Here is a 14765-nt window from a genome sequence, read left to right on the forward strand (position 1 = left end):
TATGGAAAGATATTATTATGCTTCTCAAATATATTGGTTGGCTAGGTGGAGGCAGGATAGTTTTTTTTGTATTTGAGTAAAAGCATCAGCAATGGAACCTGGGACATTTTTCAAATACTGGAAACAGGAGTTTTGGGGAACATAGCTTGGAAAAAATTGGTAATGGTAAAGACCTTAGTCAGAACATGGGACGGGCTGAAAAAAGCACTAAATAATCAGGGAACAATGGAGTTTGCCCCACTGTGGTTAAATGATGAGTTAGGGGAAATTAGGAAATTGGGAGTAGTTAAAGTATTGGAGGAGGTGGGGGTGAAAACAGTTAGAGACATAATGGACGGAAATTACATCAAAAGTTGGTATACTCTAAAAATAGAATATAGGATAGAGGAAAGACATTGGTTCTCTTATGTTAGATGTAGAAAAGCGTTAGTTGTAAGTCAGAATAATAGTAAGCTGCAAGTATGTAGCCCCAGCCCACTAGTGGAAAAACTAAGGGGCGGGACAATCAAAAAGAAAGAGATTACAACAATATACTCGCACCTTATAAAGGAACAACAGATTGGGATAAAAAGTAAGGAAAAATGGGAGGGAGTAATTGGGGAACTAGATGAGAGCAGGTGGGAGAAAGTGCTGAAGAGTATTAAGGAAGTCTCAAGTGTGGTAATCATAGAATTATTCAATTTAATATAGTACATCAATTATATTACACCCCAATGTTCCTTTGTAGAATAGGGAAGCGAAAGGATGGAAAGTGTCCAAGATGTGGTTGTGGGGAGGCGGATTTTGCACATATGCTTTGGACATGCAGCGTTTTGCAAGAGTACTGGGGAGAGTGCACGAAAAAATTGAAGGGAAGAGTAAGGTGAAATTTGAGCTGAACCCGGTCACTGCTTTGTTGGGAGACACCACTAACATCATTGCGAGAAAAAGGAGTAAGAAAACTGTACAAAAAAATGCTTTTCTATGCTAGATTTATTATAGTTAAACAATGGATGGCTCCGGGGACTCCAAGTTGTGAAAAATGGGAAAGGTGTTATTAAATGTATGAGGGAGTAGGGAATTAGAGGGAGGGGGTGAGGCGAGGTTTTTTTTTGTTTGTTTGTTTTTTTTGTTTTTTTGGGGGGGTCAGACCAGGGGGGTGGGGGGGGGGAGGGGTAATTTGGGGTATTTATTTGTACGGTGGTTAATTTTTATTATGTGCTTGTATATGTAAAATTGTTATGATGAAGTAATGATGTCACTTTTGTATGGGAAAATATTGAAAAATAAATAAAAAGATATGAATGAAAAAAAATAAATATATTAATTACCTTCCTGCGATTCTTCCATTCTTGCTTCTGATGGGAATGTTCGTCTCTGTGCGTGCTTCTTCTTCTCGTCGTCCACCTAAAGTAGAAAAATATTCACAGGTGTGATAATATGTTCCTAGAATGGAGATCTTAATATGTAGGTAATACTCTAAGGACACTGCTCATATGACCCTGCTCTCTTGTGTCCCTACCCTTACCCAAGACTGGTCACCGTATATCCCACTGCCCCATCTCAGACTGGTCATTCTCTATTTCCCTGCCCTCACCCTAGACCAGTCACCCTATGTCCCCTTGACATTGCCCCAGACTGGCCACTCTGTATCCTCCTGCCCCATCCCAGAATGGCCTCCCTCTATCTCCCTGCGTACACCCTAGATTGGTCACCTTGTATCTCTATGTACCCCCCCCCCCCCCAGACAGGTCACCCTGTATGATTCTGCCTCCACTGCAGATTAGTTACCCTATTTTCCCTGGCAACCACCCCAGACTGGTCATTCTGTATCCCCCTGCCCCCACCCTAGATTTGTCACCCTATATCCTGAGCTCTCTGATGAGTGCGCTGCCGGGGATAGGACGGGACACCCCCGGCAGCCGCACATCAGCCAGGGACAGACCAGGAGGCGAGAGGCTCGACAGGGGAGTAGATGGAAGGTGAGTTGTGTTTTTTTTTCTTTTGTTATCTTTTATGCACAGGGGGGAGAGGAGGGGGACCATATATAATGAGGGAAGAGGGGGCCAGATATAAGAGGGAAAGAGGGAAGAGTGAACCAGCAATAAGGGGAAAGAGGGGGCCAGCTATAATGAGGGAAGAGGGAGACAGCTATAATGAGGGAAGAGGGGGCCAGCTATAAGGAGAGGGGGGGAGAATAGGGAGGCAACCTATAAGGGAGGGGGGAGAGGGGGCCATCGATGGGGGAGAGGGGGCCATCTATAAGCGGGGGGAGGCGGGTCATCTAAAAGGGAGGGGGCCATCTATAAGTGAGGGGGGGAGGGGGCCACCTATAAGGGAGGGGGGGAGGGGGCCATCTATAAGCGGGATGAGGGGGGTCATCTAAAAGGGCGGGGGGCCATCGATAAGGGAGGGGGGAGGGGGGCCATCGATAAGGGAGGGGGGGGAGGGGGGCCATCGATAAGGGAGGGGGGAGGGGGGCCATAAACAAGGGAGGGGGCCATCGATAAGGGAGGGGGAAGGGGGCCATCGATAAGGGAGGGGGGAGGGGCCATCGATAAGGGGGGGGGAGGGGGCAATCAATAAGTGAGGGAGGGGGCCATTGATAAGGGAGGGGGGGGGGCCATCGATAAGGGAGGGAGGGGGGGACCATCGATAAGGGAGGGAGGGAGGGGGCCATCGATAAGGGGGGGCCATCGATAAGGAGGGGGGAAAGGGCCATTGATAAGGGAGGGGGAAGGGGGCAATCAATAAGCGAGGGGCCATCAATAAGGGAGGGGGGCCATCGATAAGGGAGGGGGAGGGGGGCCATCGATGGGGGAGGGGGGCCATCGATAAGGGAGTGGGGCCATCGATAAGGGAGGGGGGCCAACGATAAGGGAGGGGGTCATCGATAAGGGAGGGGGGCCATCGATAAGGGAGGGGGGGCCATCGATAAGGGAGGGGGAGGGGGCCATCAACAAGGGAGGGGGCCATCGATAAGGGGGGGGGGGGGGGGGCCAACGATAAGGGAGGGGGGCCATCGATAAGGGAGGGGGAGGGGGCCATCGATAAGGGAGGGGGGCCATCGATAAGGGAGGGGGAAGGGGGCCATTGATAAGGGAGGGCGGAGGGGCCATCGATAAGGGGGGGGGAGGGGGCCATCGATAAGGGAGGGAGGGAGGGGGCAATCGATAAGAGGGGGCATCGATAAGGGAGGGGGGTAAGGGGCAATTGATAAGGGAGGGGGGAGGGGGCAATCGATAAGGGAGGGGCCATCAATAAGGGAGGGGGAGGGGCCATCGATTAGGTAGGGGGGCATCTATAATGGGGTATAGGTAAGGGGGGAGAGGGCCATCTATAAGGGGACTACATAGGGGGAGAGGGGGCCCATAAGGGCAAAAAATAGGGAGAGAGGGGGCCATAAGGGGACAACATAGGGGGAGAGGGGGCCATAAGGGGACAACATAGGGGGAGAGGGGGCCTATAAGGAGGCTACATAGAAGGGGACATATACTATAGGGGGATCACATCGTGTCAGCCTACACACTAAATGGTGGCATAAAGGGGCCAATACAGATGTGCAGTTTGTATAGAGATGAGGATGGTCCCGGAGTAAGGAGCCTAATATGTTTGCCTGGCAGATTCTGTGGAGTTGTGGCTCGGAGAAGTTCTCATAATGGCGGATGGAGAAGAAAATGCAAACGACTCTGATCAGAGAAGATGTCCCTTGTAAGTTACTTGATGTAACTACACTGTAATGTATATAGTGTATAGAACCTGTGTAGAGCTAGGGCTACCTCTATATGACTGTATGAGGTGATAGTGATCTTTGTACAGTGGATTATTCAGTAGCAGCGGCGGTGTTAGTCAGTATGTGGTGGTAATATTTGTTACTTTTATCTGGTATTGTGTTTTATTGGTCTCGGTATACTGGATTTGGTCAGTAACAATATGGTGGCGATGGTAGTGGTTGGGGTGTGGCGGTAAAATTTTCTTCCTATATACTGGTATTACTGGTAATATTGGTCTCAGTGTACAGGATTTGGTCAGTAACAGTATGGCAGTAATATGTATGGTGATAATATTTTCTCTACATACATACACCAAAAGCATCACTAAGTCGTGAAAGGAATGGGGGGAGGGGCCCAAGGTGACCTCTTGCACCAGGGCATAGGAGACATTAGCTATCCCCCTGCCTGTATCCCTCTGCACCCACCCTCGACTGGTCACCCTGTGTCCCACCGTCCATAACTTAGACTGGTCACTTTGTAATCTCTTACCCCCACCTAAGACTTGTCACCCTGTATCCTCCAGTCCCCACTGCAGACTGGTCACCCTGTACCCCCCTGCCCCCACCCGAGACTGGACACCCTATATCCCCCTAATGTCAGTGTTAACATATTAAGTGTCCGTGGAAGATATAGGTCAATAAAAAACATATATCTACATGGCCCAGGTACATATTATCACACCTATGCAGGTCTAGACCAAGAGTCTAGCCTGATAGTTATCAGTAATTAATAAATATATTAATTACCTTCCTGCAATTCTTCCATTCTTGCTTCTGATGGGAATGTTCGTCTTCGTGCATGCTTTTTCTTCTCGTCGTCCACCTAAAGTAGAAAAAGATTCACAGGTGTGATAATATGTTCCTAGAATGGAGATCTTAATATGTAGGTAATACTCTAAGGACACTGCTCATATGACTCTGCTCTCTTGTGTCCCTACCCTTACCCAAGACTGGTCACCGTATATCCCACTGCCCTACCTCAGACTGGTCATTCTCTATTTCCCTGCCCTCACCCTAGACCAGTCACCCTATATCCTCTTGACATTGCCCCAGACTGGCCACTCTGTATCCTCCTGCCCCATCCCAGAAGGGCCTCCCTCTATCTCCCTGCGTACACCCTAGATTGGTCACCTTGTATCTCTATGTACCCCCCCCCCCCCCAGACAGGTCACCCTGTATGATTCTGCCTCCACTGCAGATTAGTTACCCTATTTTTCCCGGCAACCACCCCAGACTGGTCATTCTGTATCCCCCTGCCCCCAAACTAGACTTGTCACCCTATATCCTGTGCTTTCTGATGAGTGCGCTGTCGGGGATAGGACGGGACACCCCCGGCAGCCGCACATCAGCCAGGGACAGAACAGGAGGAGAGAGGCTCAACGGGGGAGTCATCTAAAAGGGCGGAGGGCCATCGATAAGGGAGGGGGGGGAGGGGGACCATCGATAAGGGAGGGGGGCCATCGATAAGGGAGGGGGAGGGGGCCATAAACAAGGGAGGGGCCATCGATAAGGGAGGGGGAAGGTGGCCATCGATAAGGGAGGGGCCATCGATAAGGGGGGGAGAGGGCAATCGATAAGGGAGGGGGCCATCGATAAGGGAGGGAGGGGGCCATCGATAAGGGATGGGGGGCAATCGATAAGGGGGGGCCATCGATAAGGGAGGGGGGAAGGGGCCATTGATAAGGGAGGGGGAAGGGGGCAATCAATAAGGGAGGGGCCATCAATAAGGGAGGGGGGAAGGGGGGCCATCGATAAGGGAGTGGGGCCATCGATAAGGGAGGGGGGGCCATCAATAAGGGAGGGGAACATCGATAAGGGAGGGGGGAGGGGGGCCATTAATAAGGGAGGGCGGCCATCGATAAGGGAGGGGGAAGGGGGCCATTGATAAGGGAGGAGGGAGGGGCCATCGATAAGGGGGGGGGCATCGATAAGGGGGGGGGAGGGGGCCATCGATAAGGGAGGGAGGGAGGGGGCCATCGATAAGGGAGGGAGGGGGCCATCGATAAGGGAGGGGGCCATCGATAAGGGAGGGGGCCATCGATAAGGGGGGGGGGCATCGATAAGGGAGGGGGGTAAGGGGCCATTGATAAGGGAGGGGGAGGGGCAATCAATAAGGGAGGGGCCATCAATAAGGGAGGGGGAAGGGGGCCATCTATAATGGGGTATAAGTAAGGGGGGAAAGGGGGCCATCTATAAGGGGACTACATAGGGGGAGAGGGGGCCCATAAGGGGACAACATAGGGGGAGAGGGGGCCTATAAGGAGGCTACATAGAAGGGGACATATACTATAGGGGGATCACATCGTGTCAGCCTACACACTAAATGGTGGCATAAAGGGGCCAATACAGATGTGCAGTTTGTATAGAGATGAGGATGGTCCCGGAGTAAGGAGCCTAATATGTTTGCCTGGCAGATTCTGTGGAGTTGTGGCTCGGAGAAGTTCTCATAATGGCAGATGGAGAAGAAAATGCAAACGACTCTGATCACAGAAGATGTCCCTTGTAAGTTACTTGATGTAACTACACTGTAATGTATATAGTGTATAGAACCTGTGTAGAGCTAGGGCTACCTCTATATGACTGTATGAGGTGATAGTGATCTTTGTACAGTGGATTATTCAGTAGCAGCGGCGGTGTTAGTCAGTATGTGGTGGTAATATTTGTTACTTTTATCTGGTATTGTGTTTTATTGGTCTCGGTATACTGGATTTGGTCAGTAACAATATGGCGGAGATGGTAGTGGTTGGGGTGTGGCGGTAAAATTTTCATCCTATATACTGGTATTACTGGTAATATTGGTCTCAGTGTACAGGATTTGGTCAGTAACAGTATGGCAGTAATATGTATGGTGATAATATTTTCTCTTCATATATATATATATATATACATACATACATACACCAAAAGCATCACTTAGTCGTGAAAGGAATGGGGGGGAGCCCAAGGTGACCTCTTGCACCAGGGCATAGGAGACATTAGCTATCCCCCTGCCTGTATCCCTCTGCACCCACCCTCGACTGGTCACCCTGTGTCCCACCGTCCACAACTTAGACTGGTCACTTTGTAATCTCGTACCCCCACCTCAGACTTGTCACCCTGTATCCTCCTGTCCCCACTGCAGACTGGTCACTCTGTACCCCCCTGCCCCCACTGCAGACTGGTCACCCTGTACCCCCCTGCCCCCACCCGAGACTGGACACCCTATATCCCCCTAATGTCAGTGTTAACATATTAAGTGTCCATAGAAGATATAGGTCAATAAAAAACATATATCTACATGGCCCAGGTACATATTATCACACCTATGCAGGTCTAGACCAAAAGTCTAGCCTGATAGTTATCAGTAATTAATAATTATATTAATTACCTGTTCTGCGATTCTTCCATTTCTGCTTCTGATGGGAATATTCGTCTCCTTGCGTGTTTCTTCTTTTCGTCGTCCACCTAAAGTAGAATAAAAATCATAGGTGTGATAATATGTTCCTAGAATGGAGATCTTAATATGTAGGTAATACTCTAAGGACACTGCTCATATGACCCTGCTCTCTTGTGTCTCTACCTTTACCCAAGACTGGACACCCTATATCCCCCTGCCCCCACCCCAGACTGGTCATTCTCTATTCCCCTGCCCTCACCCTAGTCCGGTCACCTTATATGCCTTTGACCCTGCCTCAGAGTGGCCACACTTTATCCTCTTACCCCCATCCCAGACTGGTCTCCCTCTAGCCCCCTGTCTCCACCTTAGAAGGGTCACCCTGTATCCTTCTGCCCCAAACCCAAACTGGTCACCCTGTATCCTCGTGCCTTCACCCTAGACTGGTCACCCTGTATCCTCCCGCCCCCCACCCCCGCCCCGCAGTGGTCACTCTTCATCACCTTTCCGCCACCCCTGACTGGTAACCCTGTATATCTCTAGCCTCAACTAAGACGGGTCATCCTGTATGCTCCTGCCCTCACCCTAGATAAGTCACCCTGTATCCTCCTGCCTCCACCCTGGACTAGTCACCCAATATCCCTTTGATCCAACCCCAGACTGGTCTGCTTCTATCCCCCTACCGAAGTCCAGACTTGTCACCTTGTATCCCAGTGCCCACACCCTAGACCCGTCACTGCGTCTCATGGCCCACACCACAGACTAGTCACCCTGTAATCCTGTACCGCCAACCCCAGATTGGTTTCCCTGTATTCCCCTGCCCCCATTCCAGACTGGCCACCCTGTATCCCCGGCCCCCACCCAAAACTGATCACCCTGTACGCCCCTAATGTCAATGTTAACATATTAAGTGTCCATGGAAGATATAGGTCAAGAAAAAAAATATATCTACATGGCCCAAAAACATATCACCACACCTATGCTCCTGCCCCCACCCCCAACTAGTCAACCTATATCCCCCTGCAATCACCCAAGACTGGTCATTCTATATTCCCCTGCCCAAATTCTAGACTTGTTTCCCTAAATTCCTTTGCCTTCACCCAAGACTGGTCACCCTGTATCCTCCTACCCCACACCTGTACGGATCACCCTGTATCCCCCTGCCCGCACCAAAAACTGCTCACCCTATATTCCTTTGACCCAACCCCAGACTGGTCTGCTTCTATCCCCCTACCCCAGCCCAGACTGGTCACCCTGTGTCTCATGGCCCAAACCACAGACTGGTCACCCTGTTATACTGTGCCCCCACCCCCAGATTGGTTTCCCTGTATCCTACTGCTCCCACTCCAGACTGGTCACCAGGGGCGTAGCTAGGGGTTCAGCCTAGGGGGGGGCGAGTGAGTCTGAGTGGGCCCCCAACCAGTGGCGTAGCTACAGGGGTCGCAACGGTCGCAGTTGCGACCCGGCCCGCCAGCCAGGGGGGCCCGGCTGGGCCCCCCATGCCACCTTGCTGTGTCCCCGAAGCTGCTTGCAGTGGCGTAGCTACCACGGTCGCGGCGACCGGGCCGCTACCAAGGGGGGGCCCGCGAGGCCCCCCCTTGCCACTGCACTGCTCCCCTCCCACTCCCTCTTGTGACCGCAAGCAATGTTTTGCCTGCGATCACAAGAGGCCGGCTGGGACGCCCCCCGGCTGACGTGCGGGATTGGGAGCATCAGGTAGGCAAAAAGACAGGTCCCGCGAAGCTCCGACCCCGCCGCGAGAAGCCCCGCCCCCGCCGCGAGAAGCCCGCCAGCGCGCGTGACTAGAAGACTAGAGTAACCATTCAGGTGAGTAAAGATTTTTTTGTTTTAAAGGACATGATGGGGGGTGTAGTGGTATGGTGGTGGAACAAGAGGATGATGGGGGGTGTAGTGGTATGGTGGTGGAACAAGAGGATGATGGGGGTGTAGTGGTATGGTGGTGGAACAAGAGGATGATGGGGGGTGTAGTGGTATGGTGGTGGAACAAGAGGATGATGGGGGGTGTAGTGGTATGATGATGATGGAACAAGAGGATGATGGGGGTGTAGTGGTATGATGATGATGGAACAAGAGGATGATGGGGGGTGTAGTGGTATGGTGGTGGAACAAGAGGATGATGGGGGGTATAGTGGTATGATGATGGAACAAGGGGATGATGGGGGTGTAGTGGTATGATGATGATGGAACAAGAGGATGATGGGGGCTGTAGTGGTATGATGATGGAACAAGAGGATGATGGGGGTGTAGTGGTATGATGAAGGAACAAGAGGATGATGGGGGTGTAGTGGTATGATGAAGGAACAAGAGGATGATGGGGGTGTAGTGGTATGATGAAGGAACAAGAGGATGATGGGGGTGTAGTGGTATGATAAAGGAACAAGAGGATGATGGGGGGTGTAGTTGTATGATGATGGGGGTGTAGTGGTATGATCATAGAACAAGAGGATGATGAGGGGTGTAGTGGTATGATGATGGGGGTGTAGTGGTATGATGATGAAACAAGAGGATGATGGAGGGTGTAGTGGTATGATGATGATGGAACAAGAGGATGATGGGGGGTGTAGTGGTATGATGATGATGGAACAAGAGGATGATGGGGGGTGTAGTGGTATGATGATGATGGAACAAGAGGATGATGGGGGGTGTAGTGGTATGATGATGATGGAACAAGAGGATGATGGGGGTGTAGTAGTATGATGATGAAACAAGAAGATGATGGGGGTGTAGTTGTATGATCATGGAACAAGAGGATGATGAGGGGTGTAGTGGTATGATGATGGGGGTGTAGTGGTATGATCATAGAAAAAGAGGATGATGAGGGGTGTAGTGGTATGATGATGGGGGTGTAGTGGTATGATGATGAAACAAGAGGATGATGAGGGTGTAGTGGTATGATGATGATGGAACAAGAGGATGATGGGGGTGTAGTAGTATGATGATGAAACAAGAGGATGATGGAGGGTGTAGTGGTATGATGATGATGGAACAAGAGGATGATGGGGGGTGTAGTGGTATGATGATGATGGAACAAGAGGATGATGAGGGGTGTAGTGGTATGATGATGGGGGTGTAGTGGTATGATCATAGAACAAGAGGATGATGAGGGGTGTAGTGGTATGATGATGGGGGTGTAGTGGTATGATGATGAAACAAGAGGATGATGGAGGGTGTAGTGGTATGATGATGATGGAACAAGAGGATGATGGGGGGTGTAGTGGTATGATGATGATGGAACAAGAGGATGATGGGGGGTGTAGTGGTATGATGATGATGGAACAAGAGGATGATGGGGGTGTAGTAGTATGATGATGAAACAAGAAGATGATGGGGGTGTAGTTGTATGATCATGGAACAAGAGGATGATGAGGGGTGTAGTGGTATGATGATGGGGGTGTAGTGGTATGATCATAGAACAAGAGGATGATGAGGGGTGTAGTGGTATGATGATGGGGGTGTAGTGGTATGATGATGAAACAAGAGGATGATGAGGGTGTAGTGGTATGATGATGATGGAACAAGAGGATGATGGGGGTGTAGTAGTATGATGATGAAACAAGAGGATGATGGAGGGTGTAGTGGTATGATGATGATGGAACAAGAGGATGATGGGGGGTGTAGTGGTATGATGATGATGGAACAAGAGGATGATGGGGGGTGTAGTGGTATGATGATGATGAAACAAGAGGATGATGGGGGTGTAGTGGTATGATGATGAAACAAGAGGATGATGGGGGGTGTAGTGGTATGATGATGAAACAAGAGGATGATGGGGGTGTAGTGGTATGATGATGAAACAAGAGGATGATGGGGGTGTAGTGGTATGATGATGAAACAAGAGGATGATGGGGGTGTAGTGGTATGATGATGATGGAACAAGAGGATGATGGGGGGTGTAGTGGTATGATGATGATGGAACAAGAGGATGATGGGGGTGTAGTGGTATGATGATGAAACAAAAGATGATGGGGGTGTAGTGGTATGATTATGATGGAACAAGAGGATGATGAGGGGTGTAGTGGTATGATGATGATGGAACAAGAGGATGATGGGGGGTGTAGTGGTATGATGATGAAGGAACAAGAGGATGATGAAGGGTGTAGTGGTATGATGATGGAGGGCAGGAGGATGAAAGGGGTAGTAGTATGGTGATGAAGGGGCAGGAGGAGGGGACAACATGGGGGGCATCTGTAAGGGGGATAAAATGGGGGGCCATCTATATGGGGGATAACATGGGGGGCATCTATATGGGGGATAACATGGGGGGGCATCTATAAGGGGGAAACATTGGGGGGCCATCTATAAGGTGGACTACATGGGGGGTGTATACAATAGGGCATGCACAGAGGGGGATATGTACTATAAGGGGATCACATAGTGTCAGGGCTAGCTACTAAATGAGGGTGTAAAGGGGCCAATACAGATGTGCAGTGTGTATAGAGATGAGGATGGTGTCAGTGTGAGGAGACTAATATGTCTGTCTGGCAGATTCTGTGGATTCGTGGCTCAGACGTTCTCATAATGGCCCAGGGCAGATGGAGAAGAAGATGAAAAGGGAAGAACTCCGATCAGAGAAGACGTCCCCTGTGAGTCACTTGATATAACTGCACTGTAATGTATATGGTGTATAGAGCCTGTGTGGAGCTGCATCCACCTCTATATGACTGGATGAGGTGATATTGGTCTATGTACAGAGGATTATATTCAGTAGCAGTGGTGGTGTTAGTCAGTATGTGGTGGTATTAGTCAGTAGCAGCAGTGGTGTTAGTCAGTATGTGGTGGTATTAGTCAGTAGCAGCAGTGGTGTTAGTCAGTATGTGGTGGTATTATTTGTTGTTACCTGGTACTGTGTTTTATTGGATTTAGTATACTGGGTTTGGTCAGTAACAATATGGTGGTGATGGTTGTGGTGTGGCAGTAATATTTCCCCTTGTGTACTGGTAATATGGGTCTCAGTAAACAGGATTTGTTTAGTAACAGTATGGCGGTAATATGTACGGTGATAATATTTCCTGTATACTGGTATTATTGGTAATATCAGTCTTGAGATATATATCTACCAATAGCATCGAGAAAGGGGGGGGGGGGCCCAAGTTGACCTCTTGCACCAGGGCCCAAGAGACATTAGCTACGCCCCTGCCCCCAACCATTGTTACCCATGGGGAACCTCAGCAGGTGACAAGGATTTCTGAATAATAATAATATAATAATAATAATAATAATAATAATATAGGGAATATTCTTTTACATTTCTTATAGTGAATAAGGATACAGAGCCGTGTAAGAGGTTTCTACATCTGGAATATAGAACCACAAAAAAAGTAAAAGGGCTTAACATTAGAAAAATATAGCTGCCTTCTTCCACAGACAGCACCACTCTTGTCCTCAGTTTGTGTGTGGTATTCGACTAAAGTGAATAGAGCCAAGTTGTGATACCACACACAACCTAAGAGCAGGGGTGGCGCTGTTTTTGGAACAAAACAGTTATGTTTTTTTTTAAATTCTGGAGAACCCTTTTAACCAGATTATCTTTGCCTAAAAATAATAGTGGTATAGGTAATAGGCTTTTAGACATTAAAAGGGGTGAGCTGGTATGTACAATCCAAGATATGTGACGAGCTGCTAGATATCCATCTCCTATCTATCTATCTATCTATCTCCTATCTATCTATCTATCTATCTATCTATCTATCTATATATCTATCTCCTATCTATCTATCTCCTATCTATCTATCTATCTATCTATCTATCTATCTATCTATCTATCTATCTATCTATCTATCTCCTATCTATCTATCTCCTATCTATCTATCTATCTCCTATCTATCTATCTATCTATCTATCTATCTATCTATCTATCTATCTATCTATCTATCTATCTATCTATCTCCTATCTATCTATCTATCTATCTATCTATCTATCTCCTATCTATCTCATATCTATCTCCTATCTATCTCATATCTATCTATCTATCTCCTATCTATCTATCTATCTATCTATCTATCTATCTATCTATCTATCTCCTATCTATCTATCTATCTATCTATCTATCTATCTATCTCCTATCTATCTATCTATCTATCTATCTATCTATCTATCTATCTATCTATCTATCCATCTATCTATCTACTATCTATCTCTCACTATCTATCTATTATCTATCTATCTATCTATCTATCTATCTATCTATCTATCTATCTATCTATCTATTTTTTATATCTATATAGACCACCTCTTCATAGATGACCACCACTCTATACAGACCATTCCTCTATATATATATGGATATATATATCTGGCTGCTGTGTCTGGTCAGTGGTGTGGGTGGTTGTGTGTGTGTGTGTTGTCACTCCTCTCACAGTCCTCACTCCTCTCACAGTCCTCACTCCCCTCACTCCTCTCACAGTCCTCACTCCTCTCACAGTCCTCACTCCTCTCACAGTCCTCACTCCCCTCACTGTCCTCACCCCTCTCACTCCTCACTCCCCTCACAGTCCTCACCCCTCTCACAGTCCTCACTCCCCTCACTCCTCTCACAGTCCTCACTCCTCTCACAGTCCTCACTCCTCTCACAGTCCTCACTCCCCTCACTGTCCTCACCCCCTCTCACTCCTCACTCCCCTCACTCCTCACTCCCCTCACTCCTCTCACAGTCCTCACCCCTCTCACAGTCCTCACCCCTCTCACAGTCCTCACCCCTCTCACAGTCCTCACTCCTCTCACTCTTCACTCCCCTCACTCCTCTCACAGTCCTCACCCCTCTCACAGTCCTCACTCCTCTCTCACACAGTCCTCACTCCTCTCTCACACAGTCCTCACTCCTCTCACAGTCCTCACTCCTCTCACAGTCCTCACTCCCCTCAGTCCTCACTCCTCTCACAGTCCTCACTCCCCTCACAGTCCTCACTCCTCTCACAGTCCTCACAGTCCTCACTCCTCTCACAGTCCTCACTCCTCTCACAGTCCTCACTCCTCTCACAGTCCTCACTCCTCTCACAGTCCTCACTCCTCTTACAGTCCTCACTCCTCTCACAGTCCTCACTCCTCTCACAGTCCTCACTCCTCTCACAGTCCTCACTCCTCTCACAGTCCTCACTCCTCTCACAGTCCTCACTCCCCTCTCACAGTCCCCACTCCCCTCTCACAGTCCTCACTCCTCTCAGTCCTCACTCCTCTCACAGTCCTCACACAGTCCTCACTCCTCTCACAGTCCTCACTCCTCTCACAGTCCTCACTCCCCTCTCACAGTCCTCACTCCCCTCTCACAGTCCTCACTCCCCTCTCACAGTCCTTACTCCCCTCTCACAGTCCTCACTCCCCTCTCACAGACCTCACTCCCCTCACACAGTCATCACTCCCCTCTCACAGTCCTCTCAGTCCTCACACAGTCATCACTCCTCTCACAGTCCTCACTCCCCTCTCACAGTCCTCACTCCCCTCTCACAGTCATCACTCCCCTCTCACAGTCCTCTCAGTCCTCACACAGTCATCACTCCTCTCACAGTCCTCACTCCCCTCTCACAGTCCTCACTCCCCTCTCACAGACCTCACTCCCCTCACACAGTCATCACTCCCCTCACACAGTCATCACTCCCCTCTCACAGTCCTCTCAGTCCTCACAC

At 49.3% G+C, this 14765-nt stretch overlaps 1 long non-coding RNA gene across 1 annotated transcript; it reads right to left on the minus strand.

Moving 5' to 3' along the window:
* Positions 1-1323: 1323 nt before the first annotated feature.
* Positions 1324-7194, minus strand: LOC138799621 (uncharacterized). Its single transcript, XR_011364286.1, has 3 exons — positions 7119-7194; positions 4499-4574; positions 1324-1386 (listed from the first exon to the last, which is right to left on the minus strand). It is a non-coding gene; the product is annotated as an uncharacterized lncRNA (long non-coding RNA).
* Positions 7195-14765: the final 7571 nt, after the last annotated feature.

The sequence above is a fragment of the Dendropsophus ebraccatus genome, chromosome 8 (assembly GCF_027789765.1).
Source record: "Dendropsophus ebraccatus isolate aDenEbr1 chromosome 8, aDenEbr1.pat, whole genome shotgun sequence".
NCBI classification, from domain to species: Eukaryota; Metazoa; Chordata; class Amphibia; order Anura; family Hylidae; genus Dendropsophus; species Dendropsophus ebraccatus.